Here is a 9,369-nt window from a genome sequence, read left to right on the forward strand (position 1 = left end):
GACTCTGTAATCTTCCTACCGACTTAAATATACAGAGTAGGGTTAGATCAAAAAGTATAATTTGCTTAAAATACCCAAAAGCATATGCGTTGTAAATTCTGAAAGAGCGATTCGTAAACTGAACTTTTCACCGAAAATATGTGGTTTGACTGCGTTATACTTTTAATTGCGTGGTTTTCTGAAGTCACGTAGTTACAAACCAAATCTGACATCAAAGAAATATGACACATGTCATCTGTCAATTTCTGCATGATTGAGTCACGGAAATGAGAACCTTTAGGATTCTATGATGGTCCCTATATTTTATACATGCTCTAAAATTTCATTGACATCACACAAACAGTTTGTTTATTTAAATGCAATGATGCACTTTATGAAAGACCCTGTATCCAGCTTTCCATTTATTGCCAACAATTATTTCCTCCCTAAAAATGTCTTGTAGTATTCAAGGAAATTGATCATTATTTAAAACTTGTAAACTCGAAATAATTATAAATTATTTTTGTCAGTAAAGTTTAAGGTTGAAACAAACGTCAAACTCCATAATATCTAATTTCTTTCAATAGTTATTAAACATTTTAACACAAATTCATCATTGATATAAGTCAAGGACAGGAATAGTTCGTTGAGAGCAATACGACGGCCCAGGTTAAAATTTAATTAATTTTAACAAAAAACTTTAATTTCGACTTAAATTCCAATATTACAATGATTTTCTATAGAAAGTTCTGACATTCAGGTCTGATTTGTTGAATTGAAAATGTTGACATTTTTTATTGTTTTAAAGTCGCTAAAATCTAAATAAAAGGTTTTAAGACCCTTCGAACCCTTTTCTCGTCGATTAAATTGAGTGCTTGGTTTTTTTTTGTAGCATTTTTTAAAAAGGGTCGAATTTGTTGGACGCCAAATATTAATTTTAATAATAATTTTGTAAATTCGGTCAATGTTTTTTATAAAATAAAAAAAACTGAAACAAAATATTTGTCTCTTAAAAAAATAACGTTTTTGAAATCTGGTAAAATTTTTAGAAACATAGAAGTTTTTTAAACAAAACACAAAAACCTCAAATACTGCTTAAAGTTTTCAAAAATTGATTTTCGAAAATCAAAAAAATGAATCTTATAAAAAATATTGTTTTCAATTTTAAGAAAAGGTAACATGCCTCTAAGCAAAAACTGGTGTTCAAATTCGAATATCCAGAATGTATGAAGGTATTGACTTCTAAATTGTTTCATTCTATTAAGAATATTTCCTAGAAAAATGAAATCGATATTTGGTTAAAAAAAATAAAAACATTTAAAAAGATTATACTAAAGTTCGTAAAAATTATTTTTCGACCAAATACTTCGGCAACAAAAATAGATATCAATATATTTTGGTTTCAAAACTAAACTTATTTTATCATAAGCAAAATATTTTTCCGGAATTTTAGGTATTTTTTTAAGAGAAAAATTGACAACATTTTTTACGAAACACGAAAATGGGTTTACACTAAAGAGTTATGAGAACTTATAGTGATATTGACTAAAATGTTTGATTACTATTTTGTTGAACTTTTAGACAAATCGACAGACTGGCACGGATGGGAAGTTATCATTGTAGAACGCATCCCTGCTTATTTTTTGATCAAGTGATCCTAAACAGTACCCGTGGCATGATGGTTAGTGCGTTGGACTGTCATGCAAGGGGTCTTGGGTTCAATCCCTGCCTGTGCCACCTTAATTAAAAAAAAAAAAAAAAATGTTCGCGGGTACTGCCTCTTGCGAGGAATTGACAAATCCTTCAAGAGTAATTGTTGTCATGAAAAAGTGCTTTCTCAAACTAGCCGTTCGGATTCGGCCTAAAAATTGTAGGTCCCTTCCATTCCTGACAACAGTACTCGCACACAGGAATGGTTGAGAGTTGTAAGTCACTAGGCCCTGGTTCACAACGGACTGTTGCGCCACCCCATTTGATTTTTTTTTTTTTGATCCTAAACTAATAATTGAGGTTAAAAAAAACAGTATTGAAATGTATGTTCTTAAATGGCAAATATTTATAGTTAAGTTAATAAAAAAGATTAATTTTGGTCTACAGTATCTAGGAAACTTTTATGAAAGTGACAACACTGGTGCTCATTCGCCAATTAATCTTGCGTTTTATGAATTCAGATAAAGTAAGGGTACCTACCTACTACGGTTCTCAAACTTTTTCTTTCTTATTTGTATGTTTGAATCTAGGTTGGGCGCTCATTCTTTTTCTTTTTTTTGTATCAGATCTGTATTAAGGTGTCCACAACATATAATCCGTCCAACCGACTTTGTAGTGGAGCAAATTCAAATTGCAAATGCGTGCTCATAGGCCCGTGCACCCTCCGACAGCACCTCTCCGATGGCCCGACGCGCCAGCCAGCCATACTGCAGCCATTGACACGGACCAAACGACCGACACGCCACCGTATTTATTGTGGTTAATTATTTGTTTTCGTGACATCAATAATTAAACACTTGAATCGATGGTGGATGCAGCCACAGTTAAGCAAGCCAGGCTGCTATAGTATAGCGGCGGCGGCGCCGCGCCGCGCCACCAATCCGCCATTGCATCCGACTCGGACCGGGAATTGAATTTACGCCGCTAATGAGTCCGTTAATGTTAACCCGGCTGACATTGGTGATTTATATATTTTTTCGGTTGCAAGTGCTACTGCTACTGCTCTGCTGGCTGGCTTATCTCTTTTCGAAGTGAGATACAGATGTGGCATCAACATCAACATTCACATTCAGCAAAGGACGTGAATGGCAATGGAATCGGAATGGCACTGGCAAGTGGCAAGTGGCAAGTAGCAACCTTACGAGTATGTTCTTATAAAGATTTCTTCTGTCTCTGGAGCTGAAGTTGAACTGTAATTTTCTTTATTTAAGCTTCGAACACAATGTGCCCCTGCGGTGCACACACCTCATTAAATGTTCCACATTATCTACTATCTTATGGACGTTCTTTTGAGATGCTTCCCTGAATTGCTAATGCGATGACTGTGGTGTGATTAATTTAATGCGATCAATGGATGAAATGAAGAGATTTGTTATACCAACTAGAGGTGCAAATAAGGAGGTCGGCTTTTGGCTTTTGGCTTTCAGCTTTTCAGCTTTCGTCTTCGACTTTGGGTTTGACTAAATGAAACATTGGATGCTGATGGATGATTATAATATCCATTGAAGTAAGTTAAAGTGGGATTGTGGCAATATTTCATAATAATAACATTTTCATCGTCTTTTAATGTGTCTGCGTCTATATTACCAACTTTATTACTTACCTATTCTTTGCATAAATGTTTTATATATATATTGTTGGCTGATTGTGTGCCTTATATTTACAAAGCGTATCGGCAAGTTCGCTTCTAAAATCTACAAGATTAAAAATTTCTTTCTGTCCTTTCCCTTTCTACTCTTTTCAGTCTTGTCGTACCTTTCTATGCTTGAAACAGGATCTGCATCAACATACGTTGACAAAAAAGTTACTTGTTTGTTATCCTTCCATCCGACGGTAGATATCTCGATACCTTCGTAATTTGTGACGTAATCTTCGTACGATCCTCTTGATACCGATTTTGCCTTGCTTCGTCGGCAGCTTACAATTTTTCCGAGGTGGTTTCTTTGCACAGTCCCCAGACATAAAATTCCTTTCCTAGCCGCATGTAATGTATAAGTGGCAGGGAGCTGTAGAAATTGTCAAAATAAACAATGTAATTGACTCTTCGTTCAATTGCCCGAGAAAATTTTATCACAACATTTCCAACCGCTCCAACGTCCATCTCATTTTTCAACATGGGTTAATTGTATTTTCCGGAATAGATGATGAACTTATAGGCATATCCCGTCAATGAACATAGCAAACACAGTTTGAATCCCCATTTATGCGGTTTCAAGGGCAAATATTGTTTCATGAAATGACCCATTTTTGTTGCACACATTTGCTCATCAATAGAGAGTCTCTGGTCCATGGTGTGTTTGTCGTTGTCGTTGAAATGCAGAATTCTCCTTATTTTTTCAAATCGATTCACTGTCATAGTTTATTTTATGCCCTGAAATCCATGTTTATTACTCCAATATGAACGAAAACTTGGATAATGATAGACTGACATGAAAATCAAAAACCATGAACTTGCGCAATTCACAAGCTGTCACGCATTCGAAGCGATCAGGTATTCAGGTTGCTTCTGAACCGAAAATATATTTGTTTATGTGGCTATTTCATCGATAAAATCAGAAGTAAAAAAATAAGAAAAAAAATGAAACGGAGTTTCGAGTTCCATTATCTGTGATGGGAAGTCGTTGCATCCGTGAAATTTTATTTTTTCTTCATCATACACAAGCGATTTTTTTTCCAAATAAGCCGTTGAATGCTATTGGGCTTAGGCACAGATCGACGAGAGCTACTTGGACCTGATTTATTGTTTACGTCTAAGTCTTAAACCAACGGAACAATATGCTCTTGGTTTTCAGGGGCAGCCTCCTCATTTGCACATTAAAGTTCATGGTCACTTTCATTAGCAACTTCATTTTCGAGGAGCGCTACCAGCTCCAATATCATCTTCATCTAGGTCATCGTCATCCTCTGACAAATACCCATTTTCTAATTTCCTCAAATAATTGACGATATCCCAATCACTATCCAAAAGTATTTTTCGTGCCCTTCTTAAAAAAGAAAACATTCACAATTTTGCTTAAAAACATCTAGTTCAAAACAAGTCCTTACTGCAACAAGTATCATTTTTGATACAGACACTAAAACACTTGTTTTTCATTTGAAAAATAAAATAAATATAAAACTAACATGAATTCATATAATCAAAATACTAACCTTTACTGATTTTATTTTTGGATACATTCTTTCCACAAAATTAATTTATATAAAAAAGAGAAGAGATGTTCAAATGGTAGACATGTGGATTCAAGAGGACAAAAGCGTCCACAGGTTTTTCTCAAAAACCCACCTCACCTCTGTCTATCAACTCCTACTCTCACCTCCCCGCGGTGAACATCGGGTGCCTAGTACCTCAACTGGAGATTGGGTTCTAACCCCCGTGGAAAGTTGTTAGCGGCAGCAAACGAGAGAGGAGGAAGAGGTGTTTCCACTAAGGCACCTCTCCTTATCCAGACGGCAGCGGACGAATTCTCGAGATGGAATCAACGGTGGCGTCTACAGTTCCAATAAGGTTGAACTACTTAGTAAACACCTTATAGGACTTCTTCGTCATATTCGGAGCCCAGGCCTGTAAGGAGCGGTTTATCCGGCTCCCCATTCCTTGGAGTTATACGAAGTATCTGACCCTCCAGGTTGGGGGACAAGCTTTGGATACTGACGGATTCACTGTTGACAACCCACACAAACAAAATAAGGACAACGAACTTAGGATCTGTACGTGGAATGTTAGGTCCCTTAACAGACCATGTGCAGCCGAACAATTAGCGGAAGCCCTAAACTGCTGCAAGGCAGATATTACCGCCATCCAAGTAATGCGATGGGATGGACCGAGCAAACGCAAACTAAAAGACTGCGATGTATACTACGGCGACTGCTACCGAGAACAAAGACAGCGTCTATTTGGGGGTGGATTTTTTGTTGGAACTACACTCAAGCAAAAAGTCTTGAGTTTCAACAGTGTGAGCGAGTGCATCACGACAATCCGCATCAAGGCTAAATTCGCCAACATAAGCCTAATATGCGCGCATGCTTCAACAGAGGAGAAAGATGAAGACACCAAATGTAAAGAGAAGACATCTTTGGTGAAATAATCTGGAAATACAGCCTGCACGACACCACCGCCGACAACGGATTCAGACTGATCGACTTCGCTGCGGGGCGAGACGTTCTGGTAGCTAATACGCAGTTCACATATCTCAATATCCACAAGAGGATATGGAAATCTCCAGATCAATCAACCGTCAACCAGATTGACCACATAGCGATCGACGCACGACACTTCTCCAGTATACAGAATGTCCAATTTTTTCGAGGGGCCAACATTGACTCGGACCTCTACCTCGTTGTTGCCAAGGTACGGCTACGCATATCCCGATCCAAACCAAAACAAGGAAGTACTGTGAGAAGATTCGACGTTAGACGACTACAATCACAAGAGACTTTTCCGATCGAGTCTCTAATAACCTCTTAAGGAGTCCTATGCCGCCTGCATTAAGCATTGAAAACCAGTGGCAACATTGCCTTGCAGCCATCACAGATGCGGCTTTTGAAGTGCTAGGTTTCCGATATCAGTATATAATTAACATTTCTAATCAAAGGGAAACACTGTCAAATATCGATTTAAACATTTTCCGGATCGATTACAAAGGAAGCTATGACTGGCGCCTTTGTGTGACAAGCCAACACAACTTTCTAAAGAATTTTTAAATGTTGCCTATTTCAATAGACAGGTAGATGCGTATTTTACTCCGCAATAGAAGAAACTAAGCAGGAAACTCGTGTACAAATTTTTTTAAAAAAGCTTTAAAAAACCGTCTATCTAAGGCCACCATCACTTTTTTTCCTGCACTTTTCCCAAACACAAACATCTGAATGGCTGTGCTCTTGCTCTTCCTCATGGTTGTACCGTTACTTCTTGGCGACAGAAATTTAAAAGCTTTGATTACATTAGTGAAGATAATTGTGAAGTTTGTTAAAGTTTAGACATGGTGACTATGCTCACATTGTTCCCCAAGTATTCCTGTAAAATATTTGTACTAATTTTTCCAGCGGTTTTTTTTATACACATAGGTCCAGGGTAAGAGACTGAGTATTGCTTCCAATCCTACAAATGGAGTAGTCACTTTTTTGACTGCCCTATTTTGCGCGTTGTTAAAGGTTCTCATAATGCAAACTAAGGCTGTTTCCAAGCATTTTCCTTTGAAGCAGGTATACTATGTAGAATTGTATGCATATAGGGCTTTAAGTCTGAGATTGCTTCGGATTTGAAAATCTCTCTAAAGCTTAAAGAATAAAAGATGACAGACTTATGGATCTATATTAATAAGCATAAGCAATAAAAACTACTCTTACCTCACGCCACAACATATCTCTATTTTAGGCTTTTAGGAATAAGTTTTCTAGGGTGTTGGATAACGATAGTAGCATAATAGGAAAGATGCTGTCACGGCCTGACGATTAAAAGAGTGAAAAGAAGTTAATAGCCCATTTTATCCTTTCCGTTGATACATACTACGTTTTCCGAGTCAGTGTTTGGCATGAGTTCTTTGCCATTGTGACAGAATTTTCTCCATTGTCCACTATTTATTTTTTAGTGACCCAATTTGTGGTGGTTCTTTGGCAAGAATTTCCCTAAATCTGCCTGACTTATTAGTCCATTCTTTTCTTTTACAGAAATTTCTCCTAAACCTGCGTTTGGCTTGCTGAGTTTCTGCTTTCAATTTTTTTTGACATGACTTGAAAACGTCTTAGTCACAGTCTAGACTAGTGGACTTGGCCACAATGAAAAGTCTGCTTGTTTCTTTTCTTATGCTTATAATCTCGTTGGTTCACCAACGTGCTTTATCGCCTGTTTTCAAGGGAATTTTTGTCGCTCAAATAAATGGAATTTTATACAAGCTATTTGTATAAACTCACTTTAAATTCTTTCAAAATTAATGTATGAAGTTTTGATAATTTAAGCTTTGCTCATATTTGATTTTCTTACTTTTATTAATTTCAGTGTATGTTTAAAAACTTTAAACACCTTTGAAATACACATACTTAAATTATCACAATTCCTTACCTTAAACAATTTATAAAAACCAATAGTTATTGACTTTCTACTGACTTCACTGCAATTAAAAGAAAAAACATAATTCAACTTTTTTAACTCTACAAACATTTAATATCAGCACCTTATAATTTATAATACAAATTCCATAATTAGCAATTAAATCAAAATTATGCAAGATCATCAACACTTTGCGTGAAAGAAGGTGTCTCTTATTGCTAATAATCCAATTTCATTATTCCCTCCAGATAAAGTTTATGCTAATTTTATGAATGATTTTTACGGAAACGCGAACTTATTTAGCATTATTATTAATGTGGTGAGGTGACCGTGCGTTTTGTTCGTCGGTCTTCTACGTCTCCGTCTCCTACTCCGTCGTCATCATTTACTGTCGATCTGCATTCGTTATACATTACAAAAACAGAAACTCGAGACAGTTGCAGTTGTAGCCGTTCTGTCAGTTGAATAAAATTGTTTTGAAATAAATTACATATTAGCGCATGTTAAGCGAGACATTCACGATAGGATTGTCTGATAATTTCTTGATTTGTCACAGAAGTTCGGTTTAGCTTGCAGTTTTCTTATTTTTCAGTTTTCTTTATTTTTTCCTCGGCGTGAATGCATTTTCACGAACTCAGAGGCCAATTACTGCACGCGATTGCATTTGGCATACCGAAGCTGGTATGGTGATTGCTTGAAGTTGAAAAATTTTGCACGAAATTTTCGTTATTGGTAAGAAATAAAGATTGTGGATTTAAATCACTGCAAAAAGTTGAAGTGAAGTTATGACTCATCACAAGATTGCTTTTGAAGACAGTTAACAAAAAAAAAGTGTAAAAGAAGTTTTTCCACGGAAAATTAAATTTTGGAAAATTAAAGTTAAAGCTCTTAGACAAATTTATGGAAGCACAGAATATTTATCTATTCATTAAGTATGTTTTACTTTTGCATACGAGCGTTGAAATTCAAAAATTAAGCTCTTAGAACGTAACTCCATAACTAATGAGACGATTATCTTAAATTTTATCTTAATCTCTATTTTTGTACCGAATTCAAAACATGATTATAAAGTAAAAGAGTTTTTTGAATAAACACAAATATATATGTATATTGTTCGTAGACAAGCTTGATTTGAATAAAAACCAAGCCGATATTTGTCAAGCACTTAATTGTTTACTCAAATGTTTTATTTGTATATTTTTAAATATTGCCTTAGCCTTATGAATACTTAACTTTTGAATAATTGCATGTCACCGCTAAACTTTAAAATCGACTTTTAAGCTTTAAAAATATGATCACAACGGTTCTATGGTGTAATGGTTAGCACTCTGGACTTTGAATCCAGCGATCCGAGTTCAAATCTCGGTAGAACCTGAACTAACAATTCTTTTACATAAATTATAAATAATTAATAATTGAATTTCGAAACATTCGATTTAACTATCTTATTTATATTTCTCTTGATTTGAGATTTTAATTAGGTGGATGGAAAAACAAGAAAATAAGAAATTTCGTTTTTATTTTGAAAACTCGTTCAAAAAACACTGTTCCAAAAATAAAAGCAATGTAGAAGCATTTTCTTCTGTTACAAACTTTTTAGACCGTTCTTATGGGAAACATTATCAAGAGATTGA

At 35.6% G+C, this 9,369-nt stretch overlaps 1 non-coding gene across 1 annotated transcript; it reads left to right on the plus strand.

Moving 5' to 3' along the window:
• The first annotated feature begins 9,037 nt into the window (after positions 1 to 9,037).
• Positions 9,038 to 9,109, plus strand: Trnaq-uug (transfer RNA glutamine (anticodon UUG)). The gene has a single exon. It is a non-coding gene; the product is annotated as a tRNA-Gln (tRNA).
• Positions 9,110 to 9,369: the final 260 nt, after the last annotated feature.

This window comes from Eupeodes corollae, chromosome 1 (genome assembly GCF_945859685.1).
Source record: "Eupeodes corollae chromosome 1, idEupCoro1.1, whole genome shotgun sequence".
Classification (NCBI taxonomy): domain Eukaryota; kingdom Metazoa; phylum Arthropoda; class Insecta; order Diptera; family Syrphidae; genus Eupeodes; species Eupeodes corollae.